Below are 12,348 nucleotides of genomic sequence, written 5' to 3'. Positions count from 1 at the left end.
GCTCTACCTACTGAGCGAGCCAAGTGCCCCTACTTTTTCATTTTCCATGGCAAATATTTCAAACTTTTATAATATAATTCATCTATTTATTACTACCTGCCATAACATCAGAAGGTTGAAAAATTAAAAGAACAACAAATTGCATGCCAAGTTCCCCACATTCTACCTCTAACCAGGGATATTTGTATGGCCTGGTTTGTTGCAAGGACTCTTCTGCTCAGACTGCTCCTGGCCCTTCTTTCCTTACTTCCTTCTTTATCTCTTTTTGGTTCTCCATCTACTTCTTCTCCCTCTATATCTTGTCCCTGCTGTGGAAGAAATACTTCTTTTCATCCTTCAAAATGCACCTGAAATATCACTGTTTTAGTAATAGTACTAATTACCATGTAATAAACTACCACAGACCAGCTGACTTAAATAGCAGAAATTCATTTTCTCAAGTTCTGGAGGTTAAGAAGTCCAAGAATAAGGTGCCATCAAGGTAGGTTTTATTTTGAGGCCTCTTCTCTTAAACTGTAGGCACTCACCATCTCACTGTGTGCTTATATGATCTCTCTCTTCTTTGTGGTCCTGTGAAGAAAGAGAGAGAGGGGGAGAGAATAAGCTCTCTGGTGTCTCTTCTTCAAAGGATCAGAGCCCTACCTTTGTCATCTCATTTAATCTTAATTACTTCCTGAGAATCTCTATCTCTAAATAAAGCACGTTGGGGGGCTGCCTCACCATTGCTTATAATTTCATCATGACAACCATTTGACTCTAGCCACCTAAATGCAACCCTTGAAAATCTGTGTCATATTTTAAACTATGTTCATATTTTCAACTTCATCATATGAATTTTAGAGGGATGCATTCATCCATAACAATCACCTTTACCATCACCTCCTAGCGATGCATCCTTTGAAAGGGAAAGTCTGTGCCCGTATCAATTTGAACAGTGTCTTGCACTGTCATCATACTTTTAAAGTGTATTTCTTATCTATCCTTTCTGGACCATGAACTAGATAGAACTAGAAATCATGTCTGAGTCTCCTTTGTATCATGTTCAATAGCTAGGATGGAGTCTATGACTGAGTAGGTTCTCTAGAGCTATTTTTGTTTGATCGATTGATCCACAAGATCCTAAAAGTCAACTAAATGATCAAAGAGAGATTATAAATAATTTAATAAAAAGAATGATGCATTTAATTTTGAATATTTTGAAATTGATTCCCTATATATGGCATGTATTATTTCTTCAATAGAATGTTTAATTCAGCTCAGTTCTATGATCTTTTGGAGAAAAGTCCATTTGCAAGTTCCAGCTTGAGTACATGTATAAATTCCTCAAGCACTAGAATGGAAAAATTTGAGTATGTTCATTCCATAGCTTGTATACCTCAAAAGGCTGCTAGCATAAAACTGCTACAATAATTGGAAGCTTATTGTGAATTGAGCACAGTAAATAGAGTTATAGCTATTTCTTTCAAGAGGTCTGGGTAGTTTCAGCATATGTTTTAAGGCTTCAAAGTCCTATTTCTTTTTTATCATCATTTTAATCCTGGCCTGATTCATGTTTTTTTGTTTGTTGTTGTTGTTGTTGTTTTTATTTATTTATTTTTTTTACCAATTACATCTTGGAATTGTAGATTAGGTGGTTTTTTGTTTTTTTTTGTTTTTTTTTGGTTTGTTTTTTGTTTTTTAGCTTGCTGTTTGTGATAATGCTTAATAGTTCATCAACTCCATAGTTGTCAGAAAGTCATTTTTGCATGAAATTTAATTTCTGCAATGAAGGTTGAAAATTATCTTGTCTCATCAATAAGGAAAACTCTACCACATTTCCCCCCCTCTTTTCTGTCAGAGCAAAATAATCTCTTGAATTATCTGTATAAAATATTTTGCATTGTTCTGGCAATGATCTGGCTCCATCCTTGGATAGGAAATTGGGCATGTGTGGCTAGGCATCCAGAGGAATATGTTTACCAATGAATTATCTTCCAAGGTTTTGACACCACCATCAGTTATGCCAGATGCAAATCATTTACTCTCTGTCAGTTCAAATACACAGTCTTGTTTGGATGGCTTAAATCTATGCTGGCACCAAAATACAGCAAGCAATATTGCTCAACTTTTGAGTTGAAAGCATAGACAAATGTATACAGCGCCAAAACATGGAAATAATACAATGTAGACTGAATTTTGCTAAGTGTGACTTAATGTTAGCATAGCATGAGATTGTCAAAGAAATAGTGACATTTCCTACTGAGAAAAGGAAATGTTCTTCTACAATGGTAGACATAAATGTTTGACACGGAGTTTTAAGATGACTGTCATGTTCTATATGGCCCACGTCCTGCCAGATCTCATGAAGTCAAAATGAAGCTCCTGGTAAATACCTCAGGGAAATGCCAAATTAAATTCTGGAATTTGGGGACTTAATAATAATGACTTCAGTGCTGCAATATTTCATGGAATTTAGCATCATGTCTTTAGACCATGAACTGGTGGATTGATGGCCTCAAGAGTAAAAAGATTTGACTATTTTTTCTTTATTCTTTCCTACTTCTGAATCAAGGCAGATCATGGTACAAAAATTTGGATTGCTAACTCATTAGTTTTTTGGCTTTTGGCATAAAGACAGCTGAAGTAAACAAAGTTGACCAATATTTTGACTTACTGAATAGCTACAATTTCTGTTTGCATGAAATAATGGGAGAATTTAATAAAATATCCTAGTTGAGGACAGTGGGTTAAGGTCACATACATATCACTGAGTTAGAAACCCAGATTTGAATACTAGTATCACTATTTTATTGCAGTATTGACTTTTCTAAGCCTCAGTTTTCTCATCCATAAAACAGGAAGGATACTTCCTAACTTATAAAAATAACGCATTGATTTAAAATGTGAAGTATTGGGGTGCCTGGGTGGCTCAGTGGGTTAAAGCCTCTGCCTTCAGCTCCGGTCATGATCCCAGGGTCCTGGGATCAAGCCCCACATCAGGCTCTCTACTCAGCAGAGAGCCTTCTTCCCCCTCTCTCTCTGCCTGCCTCTCTATCTACTTGTGATTTCTGTCTGTCAAATAAATAAATAAAATCTTAAAAAAAAAAACTTAAAAAAAATGTGAAGTATGTTTATATACATACTTAGGACAACTGGCAATTGTTATAGATGTATAACAAGTCATAGGAACTTGATGAACTGAATAATCAAGATAATTGTTTAAAAAAAAACAAACCTTCCTTTTCTTGGGTAGAACAAATCTTACCATATTTAATGTTTTCCTTGTTTCTTTGACTTTGGCCTTTTCTTCTCAGTTAGATTTAAATTGAGCTAAGTAATAATAGTCCTAGGTAAAATTTTTCTTAGAGTCAGTACTAAAAGAACATCCCCAGATCCGGCAATAGAGGAAAACACACATTTGTACCAGAAAATATCTGTGCTACTTTTATATGTTTTGTATAAAGTGGTTACACAAAATAAATAAGTGACCATGAAAGTATTTTAAAATCTATATACTCATGATTTAAGAGTATTTTATTTTTCCTTGGTCAAAATAGTATTTTCACTAGTCACTCATCAGCCAGGATATTGGTTCTCAACCAGAGGAGATTTTGTCCTCTGGTGGACTTTGGTAATATCTGGAGACATTTTTAACTTTTATGACTGTGGTGGGTGGAGGAGAATCACCAGCATCTAGTGGGTACAGACCAACAATTCCACTAAATGTTCTACAATGTATAAGAGATCCCCACAATAAAGAATTATCTGGTTTTGTCAATGGTGCTGCTCTTGAGAAACCATTTCTATCAGGTTTGTATCATACAGAGGTGACTTCTCACATATCTGAACTAGTAGAAGACCGATTTAGAGGTACTAGAATATATTTGAGCACATTTTGAGCATCACGCACAGATAACACATTTCAGGAGGATATCACACACAAATAATGAGCATGCACCATGAGAGGTTCAAGCATTCTTATTTGAGTACATTTATTGTCCCTTGTAGGGGAGAACTTCATATACCTATTGATAGATATATTTTCTGCCGTCAGTTAAAACAGTTCTCTTGGGTTACCCGTAAATGGGTTTCACTTTTTAATACTTATTTTTACTTGAACTAATAGAGAAAATATTTTCTAAATTGAGTCATGACTCTCATCATTATAATAAGTCAAAACCAGAGAGGATCACAAAGTCTGTCTACCTTTTCATTTTACAACTGAGAAAATTGGAAGACAAAGAGACTGAGCAACTTGCCCAAGGTTCCCAAGGTTATAAACTTGTTGTGTGTAGCGTCAGGGCCATATTTCTAGTCCAGTCCATTAATTATCAATATTTTTATTTTAATGCTATCATTCATTTTAAATACATTCAAGTTCTTTGACTATTTTTCAAAGAACTTTCTTGGTTCTCTCTTGCCTCCCTGCGACAACTCCCACCTACATTTCTTTTTGTATGATGTTTTTTTCCTCCTGGTTTCTTTCGGGTCAGTGAAGCCAACAGTATGAAACCTTTAATTTGATACCTTACCCAAAAGCCTTTCCATGAGCTTTTATACCAAATCAGACTCCCCTAGATTTAAGAGGTGTGGAAAAGCTAAACTAAGCTGTCTCAGATTGGCTAATCTTCTGTCTGGTCAGAGTGTGAAGTGGTCTATGCTGCAGAGTTTCTCCCTCACCAGAGGAAAAACTTTTCTCATTTATGCTGGTTTAACTTACAGGGATTTTAGTGATCCTCAAAACAAGTGAAATTTAAGATACACATCTTAAGCTCAGTTTGTAAAGGCCTGCGCTTTCAATAACAAAACTCACAGTGACAGTGATGTATGGTTTTCTTTATGAGACCTGAAAACTGATGGATATGTGATCTTATAAATGCTTAGACAAACTAATGCACATAATTATATTTTCCATTTGAAGTCTATTGCTAGGCATTCTAATACAATATCATTAGTTGAAATGGCCACGATGATACAGCTTGGGCAGTTTGTCACGGTAATTACAGGGTGATTATTTTTGACTGGAATAAAGATTTCAGTTTTAGTATGGTAGAAAGCATCATCACAAATTATAGTCTTGGAAAATAATAATAAAAACTTTAAGATTTTAATGCATTTGGCAACATTATTCCAAAATAATTTCTCATTAAGGAAAATGTCCATAAATTGGATAAATAAATTATTTTTAAAGTGATTAAAATATGGCTTTGCCAAAAGGATCCCACTTATCTCATTAATGGTTCCTATGTATAAAAATGTCGACATTAGATAAAATTTGAGTGTGGTAAATAAGGCTTATGTCATAATTAACAACCTTTGAAGAAAGGGTTTTTTTTTAAGCAGACACAAAAGTACGGCATTTATCTTCACTATTTTCAGAATGGTTGATTAAAGTAGACAGTGTCCTAACATCTGTATTGAAAACTATATTAATCAATTGATTAATCATGCGACATTAATCAAAAGCCTCCCTAAGTGTTTTAGTATCTGAGCAGCTCTTAGTATTTTCTATCAGATTCCTTTTAAGGTGTCCATTAAAAAGATTAAATTTGGGTGGTAAATACTGAGGGGTTGTGGAACTTGCAGCTTCTCACTGGAAGGTCACAGACACCGCTCATTAGTGCTACTTTTAATGGGATAAGAAGCAAAAGTTTTGAATATGTGACTAAATCAATTAATCAGTCGTGCACTTGACTCATTCCAGTAAGCAGTTTAGTATTTGCCGAATTGGCACCATGACCATCTGGGTGATTTGTCCTCAGTGGGTTCACTTAAACCAAAGAACACTTTTTACGTAAGAGTTTAAATTGCAAAAGGTTTGAATGGCAAAAGACTGATGCAGCCACTGCTCTTCAATATGTTGGTTTGTAGAAACTATTTAAAAGTCAGCCTTTATTATTAAGACTGTATTTAAATGATCTAGGTTGCCCTGTACAATGAGTGTAAAACTTCCTATTACTGGAGTGGATGGTTCACAATCAAATGAATTATTTCTGTGTTTAGTGAGATTCAATTGAACTTCATAGTACACTCTCAAGCTTACTAATCAGCTGTAAATTTCAACATTGGTGATTTATAATTGGTTAGTTCTTAGATTTCCAAACTCTTTTACATATAAGATTAGTCAGGCGAATTTGTGCAGTATTTTAAATATGGAGAATGTCAGTATCAAAAACAAACAGAAAATTAATATAATTCAGATAAGGACAATTATAATAATCAAATGTTAGGCAATAAATAAAATGTTTTGTCACATTCTCAGAGGCACTCCTCTATTATCTTTTGTGTCTCATATCTTTCCAATTTTTAAAAGGCAACACTTTTCAATGTATCTGTTTATTTTGATTACTTTATAATATAGGGAATGGTAGGCTCTGTAAACTCTTTTGATCGTGTAGTCCTTTGGTTTACTTGATGGAGCTTTTCTTCTACTATTGAATAAATGATCATAATGACATTCAATAAAATTAAATCTTGTCAATTTTTTCTGGATAATTTAGCCAGCTCTTCAATCAGAGTCCAAACCTATAGACATTTAAAAGCATGGTATGGCCCATCTGTTCATCCCTGCTGTTGCTGGAGGAAAGATTCTGTAGACAAGACGGTTCCCAGAGTTTGCGCAAAGAACTTTATGATTTGGGCAATCTTTAGCTATTGCTGTTTTTCAACAAAATGATTAGGTGGTAGTTTTAAAATTTGCAAATATGTCCTGAAGCTTTAGCAATAGAAACACATATCTAGATAACTAAATTTAATGTATGCTGAATATCTTCAGTTTCAAAAGATGCTTCTTTTCTTCTCTGCCAGTTGCTCAGAATGAAAACAACTATTTTATTTTATATGCTACAGTGATTCTCATCTGCAAAATGATGATGATTGAGAGATAAAGGAAAGCTTCATCTATGCATTCCTCTTTCGGGTAAAGTTGTCCATAGAAGAAAGCCATCTATTAAAAAGTTACCTTTATGAAAAATTATGTAATCACACAAATTCTAAAAAAATAAATTTACATTTTTATTTAGCATTTAGTACTACAGAAAGAGAATTCAGAAATTTCATTTTACTTCCCAAAGTTGATCGACCAAGTGCATTACTTTCTTACTCTTCTCAGTTCTTTGTTATCAGCAGAATAGTGCTTAAGAGAAAGTTACAGAATAAATCTAATTATGATAAGCCATTATATAAAATTGGTTTCTGTTAGCATGCAAAATCTACATTATAATTCTGCATGTGCATTTTGGTATGAAGTATCTGAATACTGTTCTTTGCTGATTAATACTTAGAGCTATTCAGGTACATACCAAATGCTCTAAACCTTTACTTCAGTTCTTTGTTTCCGAATAATTACATGAAAAACAAACATGTCTAAAAATAATCAGAAATAGATTTGGTTATGTCTCTGTGTATATATTGTTTCATATTTGAGTTATATTTTCATTTTGCTATTGACGTGAAGCTTGGTTGCCTTCTACAGGGAAGGAAATATAATCTGCATAATTCCCATTAGTTCTTCATTGGGTAAATGCATTTTGATATTCTATAGTAGGTTGGTTTGTGGCTAATCATTTTTGTACTTAGCAGCAGGTGTTACTACTATATTGAAAAAATAGTATACATTTTAGAACTTATGAGTATAATTTAGCCATAAAACACCTACATTTCAGTTTCTATCAATTCATTAGATAAGTTCATTAGAAATAAGAAATGCAATTAGTTGCTAATAAGGTCATTGGTTCATTATCTGGGTTAACTTTTGTACTATTCAGAAAGTGTTTTAGAGAGATACTTATGTTTTGGTGTTGTTCTTACAGTGTGATAGGACTACATGACATCATATGTTCTGAAGGAACATTATTTCCTTCAGAAAGCAACGTATGAAACAAAATTATGTTACTTTGGGGCAGCTTTTTAGGGAGGGCACCATTATGAACCCATGAAGGCATTATATGTTGGAAACATTTTGGTTTATAGGTTTGACTAAGGTTTAAATTTTAAACATTCTTACATGAATGTCCATTTAAAAGTAGATTTCTCTAGTTTTAAAAGTGATAACCCCTCAATAAAATTCAAAATTGCGTAATTCTATGACAGCTAGCGTAAACAATTTGTGACTGTGAGTGGAAATTCTCTTGTTCCATTTCCTACTCTTCAGACCTTTAGGAGGAGGCTCTTGGGAAATCACAGACTCACTTCTGTGACCTCATTTTTAAGAGACATGATAGGACAGATGTATCTAGATGTATAGATGTTTCAAAATGATGATCCTCATCATTCTGTGAGGATCACGGGAGATAAAAGGATTAATATCATTTTGAAAACTGTCAATTATCAAAGAAATATAAATTTGTATTATTGTTCTTAATGATTATTGTTTATTGTGTTATTATGCTATTGGTTAGGGCCTTCATGTCCTATTTAGACCACTGCTCAATCAGCTGAAGTCTGATTCTGGAGTCCTGTTGCCTTGTTTCCTCACAGCTTTTCTCTTTGACTTACCGATTGTGTGGATTTGATCAAGTGGCCCAACTTCTCTGTACCTCATTTTACTCATTTGTAAAATAAATAATAATACCTAAATTATAAGGTTATTGGAAGGACTAAATGAGTTAATACGAAGAAAACTCTAAGAACATGAGATATAAAAGCTTTTTCACTGCTTTTGTTGCACTGTTACCAGTACCTTGTGGGCCAGCCGTAATGGAGTGACCACATTCACTTTCCATTCAAGTTTCTTTTGATGTAAGCTTGAGCCACCATAGGAGAAAAACTGTGAAAATGAGCTCCCCAAATGTTTTTTTTTAAACATAGTTTTATTTTTTATCCATAGCAATTAGCTCATTTTTCAGTAATTGAGGTCTCAAAAGACAAATGGAAATGTGAAGTAAAATTTATCCTGACTGTTCCAGAAAATAAAATTTTCCCTCTAAATGTTCAGCCAGTAAATTTGTTTCCTGAGCAATAACTTACTGTATAATTAGGACAATTCTAAACACTGGCTTATATCTATAAATGAAAGTAAAGTGAACTTGTTCTAGGAAAGGTTCTTTTTCATTAGAGCTAAAACCATACTTATATAGACAAGGTGGTGGAACAAGAAATGTGTTTAAGGGGTAATTATGATCGAATGTAGTTTCCTTAGCTGTTGACCTTTAGTCTATCCACAGAGCAGGATTACCTGATTTTTCTCCTGAGATAAAATCAAGTTTACTATAGTACCTATGGAATTTATTGTCCTACTACTTAATTCTGCCAGAATTCTCTGATCAGATACATTTTTTTTTTTTTTTAAAGTAGGTTCCACTTCCAGTCTGGGACACAGTAGTGTGGGGCTTGAACTCATGACCCTGAAGTAAAGACCTGAGATAAAAATCAAGAATCAGATGCTTAACAGACTTAGCCATCAGGTGCCCCCAAAATATGCCTTTTCTTTTCACTGTGGTTATTTTCTCTTCATTTAAATATCACAGTGATCTGAACTTTCTTAAGACTGAAAATTGGGAAAAAAGAAATAAATTTCTCCTAAACCAGTTTTTCTTTTCCTAAGAGTTTGTGCATTGCATGTGATTGGGCCTAGAGAGGGCTGACAGTTCTCCTCTGGGAGTTATATAAATTTCTCGGGAGTATAAAGAATCACATGTGGGGGCTCCTGACTGACTCATTCGGTAGACCGTGTGACTGTTGATCTCAGGCAATGAGTTCAAGCCCTATGTTGAGTGTAGAGCTTACTTGAAAATAAATAAATAAATAAATAAATAAATACTTTTCCTTTGATTCAGAGTAGTAGTGTTTGATTAAAAAAAACAATCATATTTTAACTTTCTTCTGGAGAATAAGCCTAACTTGTATTTCCAGTTCTAATTAAGGGAATATCTTTTCTTTAAATCTTATTTAGGTTTAAGGGGCACCTGGCTGGCCCAATGCAACTCTTGATCTCAGAGTTATGAGTTCAACTCCCACACTGACTATAGAGATTACTTAAAAATGAAATCTTAGAGGCACCTGGGTGCATCAATCAGTTAAGCATCCAACTTTTGATTTCGGTTCAAGTTACTGTCTCAGAGTTATAGGATTGAGTCCCCTTAGTGGGCTCCAAGCCCAGTGGGGAACATGCTTGAGATTATCTCTCTCCCTCTCCCTTTACCCCTCCCCTTACTCTCTCTTAAAAAAAAAACAAAAACAAAAACAAAAAAAAGAAGAAGAAGAAGAAAGAAAGAAATCTTAGTTGTTGTTGTTGTTTTAATTTAGTTTTACTTTTCATAGTTCTCCAAATCTACCCATTTAAAGAGAAAGGGAACACTTATAACTGAATAGTAGTAATTGATCAAGAGAGTAAATAAGATAAAAAAGGAACAAAGTTATTATACACTATATATTTTTTAACAGTTAAGGAGGAAAACCTCATCTTTCTAGTGACTTGAAGTGTTTCTTTCATTGAATCAAAGGTGAAGAGGAAAGAATTCTAAAATATTAATTATGTAATTAGATTGCAATATTATAAGTTATACACAAGTTATAAGGCTTTATCTATTAAGATTTAGATGCAAAAGTGTTTATAAGACTACATTGTCATAATAGCATAGGTTTACTTATTTATTCTAAATTCTGAAATATTTAAAATATTTCTAAAATTCTCTTCATTGAGCTTGTAAACTCAGCAAATTTCAGATACTTATAAATATATTTTTTAAAAATCTTCTCTGTGTCATCTCTAGCTTCAGCTTGGAGAAAAGACCACTTATTTTAATTGTACACTTTTCGGAATAATAATAGCACCAGTTGTAAAAAGAGATTTTTAACATTTTTTTATTTAGAACAAAAAAGTTTATTGAAACAAAAGTAAGATAATTTTAAAAAATGCTAATCCTTAGAGATTTCTAAACAGGAATAAAATTTTTTTCTCAATGACCATGAATATAATTCAATTTTAAATAATTTTTTTCTGTGAACATTTTTATTACCAGCATATTAGAAAAAAGTTATTATTTGGCATTGTTCAGTTGTGTATTTCACATATAAAGTATCTTCTTTAATTTTCCTAACAACCCTAAAGATAGTAAGTAATACCTGCATTTTACAGACTTACAGTTAGTAGTTAGTTTTATTAACCACATACAAATCATCTGATTCCAAAATCCTTGCTCTTGTCTCTCTTAGCCCTTATGCTATACTACAAAATAAATAGGTAAATGAATACACAAAATATTGTGAAAATTTCAGTTTCCTTAGAACACTCATTATTTTTTGTTTGTTTGTTTTGTTTTGGTTTTAAAGATTTTATTTATCTGACAGACAGAGATCACAAGTAGGCAGAGAGGCAGGCATAAAGAGAAGCAGGCTCTCTGCTGAGCAGAGAGCCCAATGTGGGGCTTGATGCCAGGACCCTGGGACCACGACCTGAGCTGAAAGCAGAGGCCTTAACCTACTGAGCCACCCAGGCACCCCAACATTCATTAGTTTTATTGCAGCTTTTAGCTGAGTGGAATTCTATTTGTGACTGTTTCCTCTTTTTCTACAAATTGTGTCACTTTGCCTTTAAATGCACTCAGTACATTCAGATTTACCCGTTAAAAGTTATATATATTATATATGTATTATGTATATGTATTAGTTCTTAGTTCAAAATGAAATTCATATATATGCTTAAGTCTAAGAGAAATTCTAAGGAAATATATGTGTTAGTAAGTCATTTTATTAAGCTAGATGTTCTGGTTATTAGGAATTTTTTTTAAGATTTTATTTATTTATTTGACAGAGAGAAAGATCACAAGTAGGCAGAGAGGCAGGCAGAGAGAGAGGGGGAAGCAGGCTCCCCGCTGAGCAGAGAGCCTGATGTGGGGCTAGATCCCAGGACCCTGGGATCATGACCTGATCTGAAAGCAGAGGCTTAACCCACTGAGCCACTCAGGCGCCCCAGTTATTAGAATTTTTAAAAATCTGTATACTCTGTCTTCTCTGTTTTTATATACAATTGCAAATTAGATTTTATTCTTGTGTATTTGATAGGTATATTAAAGTATCATTCTTCTTGTATTTTAAAAATTTGTTTGTTTGAATTATGATGAAGATAAGCCCTATATTAAATGAGATTATTGTACTTAAATTAAGTGTACGAAGACATTTAGTGGTAAACCTTAGTTTCTCTTATCAACATTCCTTTACTGTTACCTTGGTGAATTTGTTTTTAATTGGAACATACCAAATAACACTTGTGAAAAAATACCATTTTTTTAATTACAGCCATGAGCCTACCTATGGCAGTGTTATCAGTTGAATCCTGTCCAGTTCTGATCCAAACTCAATCTGCTAAACCTTTCAAGGTTTGCTTGTTAATTATTGCCAAGTAAAATGTTCATTTCCTCCAAAATTGCA

The sequence above is a fragment of the Mustela putorius genome, unplaced genomic scaffold (genome assembly GCF_011764305.1).
Source record: "Mustela putorius furo isolate JIRA1106 unplaced genomic scaffold, ASM1176430v1.1 tig00003867_pilon_pilon_pilon, whole genome shotgun sequence".
Classification (NCBI taxonomy): domain Eukaryota; kingdom Metazoa; phylum Chordata; class Mammalia; order Carnivora; family Mustelidae; genus Mustela; species Mustela putorius.
This window is presented reverse-complemented; position numbering follows the sequence as displayed.